The sequence below is a fragment of the Hyla sarda genome, chromosome 2 (assembly GCF_029499605.1).
Source record: "Hyla sarda isolate aHylSar1 chromosome 2, aHylSar1.hap1, whole genome shotgun sequence".
Classification (NCBI taxonomy): Eukaryota; Metazoa; Chordata; class Amphibia; order Anura; family Hylidae; genus Hyla; species Hyla sarda.
Window position 1 is genome coordinate 482,212,877 of NC_079190.1, and position 8,528 is coordinate 482,221,404.

Consider the following 8,528-nt stretch of genomic DNA (forward strand, 5'->3'; position numbering starts at 1 on the left):
TACAGGAAGGATTAAGATTTTTTAATAGAAGTAATTTACAAATCTGTTTAACTTTCCGGAGCCAGTTAATTTAAAAGAAAAAAGGTTTTCACCGGAGTACCCCTTTAAATATACAAAGAAAAGAGGGAAACTTCGCTCCTTCTAGTGTTGTTTTTGTTATCTTTTATGTCTGTTTGATTTCTAGGTATTGTTTATTATCAATATGAATAATTTTTCAGTCCACAATCCCAAATTCCAGACACCTAATAGGGAGTTGCCATTTCATTCTTGCTACTTCTGACATCAATATGCGCTTATATGATTTTCCTTGCAACTGCTGGCTGGCAATTCTATTTATAAGGTCTGTAGGTTTATGAGTGATAGGAGCAATTGTTGGGACCCTAGAGATTGAAATGCTATAAGTCCGTGGACCTTAACCCAGTCCCCAAGGCCCACCAACATTTCAGGTTTTTTCAAAGGATGCATTCAAATCCTGGACTGTTGGTGAGGCTTGAGGACTGGCCTGGGGACCTCTTCTATAAGTGAAGCCAAGTCCTGAAGTCTAGTGACTAGCCAGCATTATTATACTTGCTAAGCAGTAGGGACCTGTCTGTTGAAAAAGCTTTTGACTGGATCGAGTAGCAATCAGCAAGTATTTCTTAACAGGACTGGAACTAACAATCCAAGATCAGCAAAGTATTCCTATGAGTTAACTTGTATATCTAAATTATATTAATATATAATATAAAATGATGTTCTAGGGTGGATATGGCTTTTAGATGTATTGTTTGCACAGACCCTTCTACGCTTTAAGCGCCAAGAATGCAAATTTAACTCCAGATAATCGGTTACATTTCTGAGGTTTGTAGCTGGGTGTATAGAGAAGATTGTGTGGTTCCCAAGTTTGTCAAATGTTCCGAATCACTCAGTGGAACCATTCCAAGAATTCCAGCCTAGCACTAATCCCTGATGTTCCTTCATGGAAAACATGAATCCGCCCATTCCAGGCACAATACTATAAAATCTTTGTGTATCTAAATGAACATAGGTCACACATGACAGAACGTTTAAATCAACCATTACCAAAATGACTAAGTAGACCCCTGTGAATCATCGGCAACATGGAGAATACATGACTAAATACTGTAATACATGTACAAGGAAACATAATATTATAAGAACATATAAAGCCCTGGTCATCCAACATCACTGCTGGAATAAAGCTACAGTGTGAATACAACATCAGCCACATACATTATAATGGCCAAATTCCCTTTGTATTTACTTTGCAGAATATATCATGGATTTTCACTATATGGTTTAGTGAAATATCAACTATATCAATAAAGTGTAGTCTAAGAACCAGGGTCCCTGGTCCCCTTTTCTGAAAGCAGTGCCACATTTAGACATCTCTTCCTTAAACATTGTGACTTAGCGCTCTTGGGAATCTCGATGATCGATACCATAACTTTTTCTAATCAAGCTTTGGTTATCCTCTCGATCTCCTTTCCCCAACAGTATCCAATCCAATGAAACTGAATCCGTCACTTTTACAGGACCAGGTAGTTACTGACGACCTTAAGGCGATGTGTATGGAGGATCTCACGGTCTTTCTCCTTCAGGAACAGATGCAAATAAAAAAATGTTGCAGTATCTTGTAATACCTTTTTTATTGGACTAACAGAATTTTGTAGAGAAGATTTCGAGATTCCTCCCTTTATCAAGTCCAAAGCAAATCTAAGCTCACAAACAGAAGACACAGGTTACATCTCACAAATATGCAGGGGTTAAGACAAAAGATGTGGAGAATTCACAATAAGATAGGCCATAAATTGTCCTGCTATAGGAACATAGACTAAATAGATAAGGATGAGAAAAAGGGGGAGGGAGGGGGAGCAGGGGAGAGACTGATAATTAAGCAGGACAAAGTGAGGTGCAAAAGAGAATCCAGTACAGGTTATAAGAAATTTTGATAATGAGATAAGAAGCTCAAATCCACATTGAGTCCCCTGTTTTTGAGTCAAACTGTATAATTTTGGCTTCAAGTGTCTTTCTAGTGTGTTTTTGAAGTTCCCTCTAAGTATCCTGATTGTAAGGTCATGTATGGAGTTGGCCTGTTTGGGTAAAATGATGTCCAACTGGGGTGCAGTAGTCCTTTTCTTTATGGCGGTTGATGGAATGTCTGTGTAGGTTCATCCTTATGTTGAGTTTCCTGCTGGTTTCACCAAGGTAGCATCCCATGGCGCACTTGGTGCATTTTATCATGTAGACCACATTTGGGGATGTGCAGGTGTATAGTCCCCTAATGTTATATGTCTTGTTGTGGGTGGCTTCCATCTTGGTGCAGATATGTTGGCAGAATTTACAGCGAGGTTTGGTGCAGGGTTTGGTCCCATTGTCTGTGTCTGTTCTTTCTGTAGGTAATTTTCTGCTGACCAGCTTTTGTTGCAAATTGTGCGGTTGTCTGAAGGCCAAGATGGAAGGTTCAGGGAAGATTTCTTTTAGCATCTCATCTTCCGCCAATATTGGCTGCAGGTCCTTAATAATTTTGCGTATTTCTTCAAGGGCCGGATTGTATGTGGCTACCAGTGGTACGCGTGGTGATGGTTGTATCTGTCTGTATTGTAGAAGGTGTTCCCGGGGTGTTAGAAGGGCAGAGTGTATTTTCCTATTGATTGTCCCTGGTTAGTATCACAGGAAGCTCCTCCTTGATAAGGTCAAAGCCTTGTTTACTATGTGTAGGAGACATTTCTATGAGTAAGGCAATAAGCCAGACGATACATTAGCGGCAGGGTGTGATGTGCATCGCGCTAGGTCTTATATACCATGCATTTGAACCTTTTCCCACATGCTGGTATACCTCTGCACTGACATTGCGGAGGCCTTTTGAGACGTCTACGTAGCTTTGTACACCATTGATGCCTCTAATTCGACTACAACAAGTCTGGGGTTCCCAAATAGAATTAAGACTTACATTGGTGACTTTAGTCTTTGGTCAAATACTATTGCAAGATACTGAGATTTGGACCTACTACATAAATTAAAAATAGTAAAAAAAAGTCCCATATGCTGCAACATCGTCCCTAGTGGAATCTCTTCTTTAAGCAACGTCACATTCAAGATGACATTTTTCTTCCCTTTGGTGGTTTACTCTGCCCTGTTATTTGTTCCAAACATCTTAATGACTTATTTGCTTTGGCTTTCAGAGATTGAAGGGACTATTTATGGCAGGGAAGGTAGAAGTAAACTTCATGTATTCCCCCTGTTAATCACTCAGTGGAATGTACATACAAGTGGGACCCTGAGACGACAGCTTAATAGTGTGGGAGAAAACCCAAGAGAAGAATCTGGAGCCAGAACAGAGAGCTTGAGGGCCTTCTACTGGGCTACCATGTGATGTGTTCCTCTGGAAACCATCCAACCAGTACAATGATCAAGTGGTAATCCTCTCCATGACTAATGCTAATTTCTGGACTGTCCCGGGAAATCCTGGCTGGTTATTAAAAGAGAATTAAAGACGTCCACCGCCTCTTTCCTGCAAACAAGTGGCTCATTGGAGAGGACAATGGTGTTCTCATAGCCATGGACGGAGAAGGAAAAACCGTTAGGGATCAAGCAAACTTTACCATTATTGTCTCCTTGTATTCCATTAGTTATAACTTTTCTTTATTTTAACAGCTATTTAGCTTCTTTTATGTAAGACTAATCTGCCATTGTTTTTATGCAGTTTACTGATTATATTAATAGATGGCATAACTTACAGGTCATTACAATTGTCTATTGTCAATTTTGTATTATTTTGTTTATTGACTTCTACTTAAGAATTTTTTTTATTAATAATGTGTTATTAAAATTTTTTATCTGTTTACTTTTTTGGTCTCATTTGGGGGCTTTCTTTTAAACATTTATATTTTATTCATTTATGGTATTACATGACTGCTTGTACATGTTAAGTACACAGGCATATGTTAGGGCATACCTAGGGTGTCTCATTTGTTAGCCCACCTTCAATTGTAGTCGCACGGATTGTGACGACAAGTGGCAGAGAGAGAGATCCAGGGTACATGCCACCAATCCCTTCACAAGCACTACTTTCAACAGTTTCTGATAGGTAGCACAATAATTGGACATTAATGGTGCCGCCTGCATTGGGACACATACAGCAGCTCACCTTAGGAGCAGGGAGAGCAAGGGATTTTTTTGTTGTTGTTGACAGTGAGAGGACACTAATTTGATTACATTTCTTTATTACATTTCATTTTGTGTCACCATAATACATACAATAGTCAAAAACAAACAAAACAAATCAGCACGCAGCTAACTACATTCACTCCCCATAATCGCTTCCCCTTTAATAAGAATGCATTCAGATATGTCTTCTTTTAATATTTCCCCACCAATAGCAATATTAACACTGGAGTTCTAGTATGATGGGGCCATGCATGACTTCATTCAGTAGCTGAGCAATGGCTTTGGTCTTCAAGAGTATCCCAACAAAGCAACAATATCTAAATATTCTTTGTGATGTCCTTATGCTGTATGCAAGCGGCAGGGCTGGACTAGACAACCTTGACAGGACGCCACTTGACAGAGGCTGGGCAATGTAATACTACAGCCTTGTCACAGTTAATGGGCAGGAGGGGTCCCCACAGATAATCCCTGTCCCTGGGAGGTTGTAGTAGATCTGTAGCAATAAGTACAGAGTAGGGTACACTGGTGCAGTTTGGTGCAAGTTCCACAAATTATCTACAGTGCCCAACTGTGGGGTGTAGACAAATGGTTGTAGCCACTTCAGCCACTCTTGATGACCAGGGCTGGATTAAAGCATTTTACAGGTCCTGGAATGCAGGAGCAGACAAAGATTGCATTGAAATCCACAAGAAAAGGAAATTCTGGCATGTTATATTGCATTAGAGAGGTATTCTTTCCTTGGAGCATTGATTCAAATGGAAAAATGTTACCATATACTGCACCATTGGTCATTTGTCTGATCTGGAGTATATCTTGTGTTCTCTGATGCTTAAAAGCTTTTCTCTAGTTTCATATGGCTCTTCTATTGTGAAGCCTTCTGTTGTTACTGTAGGTTTTGACTTACTTTCTTAAAGCAACAAAGACATTTGATCAAAGTGATCACCTGACTCTTAACATTCCAGTCAACTGTATAACTAACACTTAAGAACTAACTAATCCCTTGTGTCACCAAAAGGATAATGGATACTAGAAAAAATAAAGAAAACTACAAAGTTGAGTACAGTAAACCACTCCATCGATGTCCATTCGTTCTCCCGACAAACCCATGGACATATCAGTCTGTTCTTTGCTGTTGGCGTTGTTGGACTTCTCTGTATGAGTGATGAATGATCTTTTATGAGTAAAGTCCTTTGTTTGACCACTAGTTTTTGTATCACTTCTCCGTCTCGCAATGTAACAGATACAACATGCTCTTGTCTCATTGACCATAAAAGTGTTGTCTCGGGCCTAACTGTGGTGGTTACAGATAATGATTTGTGGTGTCCCAGTACCGGAATACGTCATGTCAGGTAAGCATTGCTTCAGGTGGCTGCGCTAGGCCCTGTTGCTCAGGTGATGCTTTAATATTTGTTATGGTCTTTGACTGTTAATTTGTATTGTTTTGCATTGTACCTTTAAGAAATGTAAAGGAGGCATGATGCAGAGTACCCATGTGACCCTGGTGGCCAAATGGGAGGCCCACTAACTAGTGTGTGTGCAGAGCTTAGTGTGAGCTGCAGTGTGGAGAAGAGACAGCAGGAGTGTGAGGTGATACAAGGGAAGCCTAAAGTAAATCTTCAAGCAAGCCATCCTGCACGTGTTCCCCACCCAGGAGGAGTCGGAAATTTCTAATTGTGAGCACAATACCCAGTGAGTCGATGGGCCACACTGTGCTAGTTCATACCCTGGCAGTGTAGCGTTAATTGGACACTATCAGAACCCTAGTCAGCGTGGGAGGCCACAAAACTAACTCTAAAGTCCCAAGTAAAATACTACAAGTCACAGCAAGTCTACAGGGCTCCTAAGTGTTACTCTGCATCTCCTCTCTGCGCTGTGAGGATTATAACATCTACTCCTTCCTCAGTAAAGACAGTTATCCGTAACCTGGCCTCAATATATTTATTATCCCATGCCTGGCTCAGGAGAAGCTGTCCTATCCTCCGACCATGTAGGTTAACGGTGCCCTGGCATCACAAAGTGATACATCTCACCATCCTGAGTCATGTACTATACCACAGTCTGTCTAACTCCCCGTGGCTGCCACAGATTTTTGCAGGAGCCTAGAAGAAAACAAGGCCGAGAAGCTGCAACCATGAAGATAAAAGTAGTTTTAGATGATGGCCACCATACCCGGGCTAAGATAGGAGCACATATGCTTGAACAAAGCTGATGATGTGTACAGAGTGTGCATTGTATTCTCCACTGTAGAACATTAAAGAACCTGCCCCAAATCTATCCTGCAATGACAACAAACCCTCTCAATCACATTTCCAATCACTTCATCCCTCTTTTACATCCATTTTCCTAGGTATCTTTTGGGAGGTGAGTAGAGTTAGACATTTTTTATATTATATTAAAGGGGAGTTTTTGTGGAAGAATAATTTTTAAGACCATTCAATAAAGACAACACCAATAAACACCTAAAGCAATCCAACCTAGGCAATCCATAAAGTCCTGAGCAGTTTCACCCCAAAAAGTGAAAATAAATAAATTAGGTCTAAATGGGGAAATGCTTACACGTATTTAGCATTTGATGCCACCGCAGCTATAAAGACCTGTATGTCCTGGTGAATAACATTCAGGCTCCTATATCGTAAAGTCCCGAGGGGCGTGGCCGTGATGTCTCGACCCCTGCAGCCCGCACCCAGCTTTCAGAACTAAATTTTCCGGATGTTGGGGCAGGGGACTACCCCTTTAAATAAGACTATCACCCCAAGATATATAATTTACTATTATTGTCGTATCACAAATTTTTCTGTCTTGAGCATGTTTTTAAATGATTTACCCCAGACAGGAAATTGTGTAATCCTCTCATTGTCAGTGTGGTGTTGTCTCGGCAGTTCCCTGGCTCCTCCCTCTCTCCCAAGACAACATATTATCCTCTGCTGTGTCAGGAGGCTTGGCTGGATCATAGGAGATAAGTGGAGTAGCGGTGATCTCTTTATTGACTAACTAAGAAGATATGTATTGCAAGCTTTTAAGACCTCCTAGGTCGCTTTTGGATCTTGTCTCTAAGCTAGTGCCCTGCCCCCTGAATGATGTGATCACCTCTGAACAGCCCCTACAACTATATCACTATATCCCTAATTTAGGGAAGAATGAGGAGTGTTTACAGCATGCTGCCTTGTGCCAACAATGCCATGGGCAGAGGAGCAGACAGGAAATAAATAGCAGGTTCTGCTACCTCACTGATTCTGCAATAGCTGTGAAATTAAATCTTCTTCAGCAGCTCTTGGCGGGGAACTGGCAGGAGTGCTGTGGAAGGGAATTAAGTAGGATGGGAGGGCTGTGTTGAAGGGCTGAGAAAAACCTGATGAAGCGAATATTTCTTCCTCGAAAGGCGTTGTCCTATCTGTTTCCAATAAATCTTTTATTATTTTTATATGACTGTGATGGCTGTTTGAATTTAGTTCTCCCGATCAGCCACTGTAAGTATCCTTAGTTCCCCCTCTGAGTCCCACAGTTGGTCATCGAATATTGGCTCCTTCTGTGAGCCACAGCTGGGTACTGGCTGCAAGCTCAAATCCATATTACACGGTGGTGAATTTGATAACCGTATGCCCTCCTTAATGTTGTGCTCGGAGCATAACCAACATGGGTGCACTACCTTACCTGTTCGCCACCTGCCTTGCACTCGGATAATGTTACATAGAGCGCCCCTCTTCTGTTCCCCTTTTGTTTCTGCATATCTTGGGAACTGAGAGAGAGCAATGCATTCTGGGAATTATAGTGCTAAGCAACTGCTCAACCAGTAAGTACAGGACTATGGTTTTCAGAGTACCCCTTTAATGACTAAGAAGAAGATTTATCAAGCTCCGTAGTAGATTTTTTTTGCGTAAAAAAGTTGCACGTACTTGCACACGTGCAACTTTTCTATACATGCTGCAACTTTTTTTTTGCCTATTCCAAAGCACATTTCTGAAATCTCCTCACGTAGTAGTTTTTTTAAATTTTTTTTTACTTTGCATTGTTCATGTATTTATCAAATGCGATAGTCGCTATTTATGAAGAAAAAAAGTTGCATCTCCATTTAAAAGTCGCTTATGTATTCCAGGTCCAACCTGGCTTAACAAAGTGCATCCGTCTGCAGAAAAGGACATTAACACCAACTTTACCAACTGTTCTTGTTCCGCATCATAAAACAAAGCTACTACATTAAGGTTAATGTTAATTATAGAAACAATTAATTATATAACTAATAACTATTAATTTTAAGGTTTAAAATACACACTGCACACCTTGTTAATTTTCGGACACATACATGCTGGTGTAACGTCTGCGCTCCGGCCGTGAGCGCTCTTTGCTCATGTAGCCGCTGT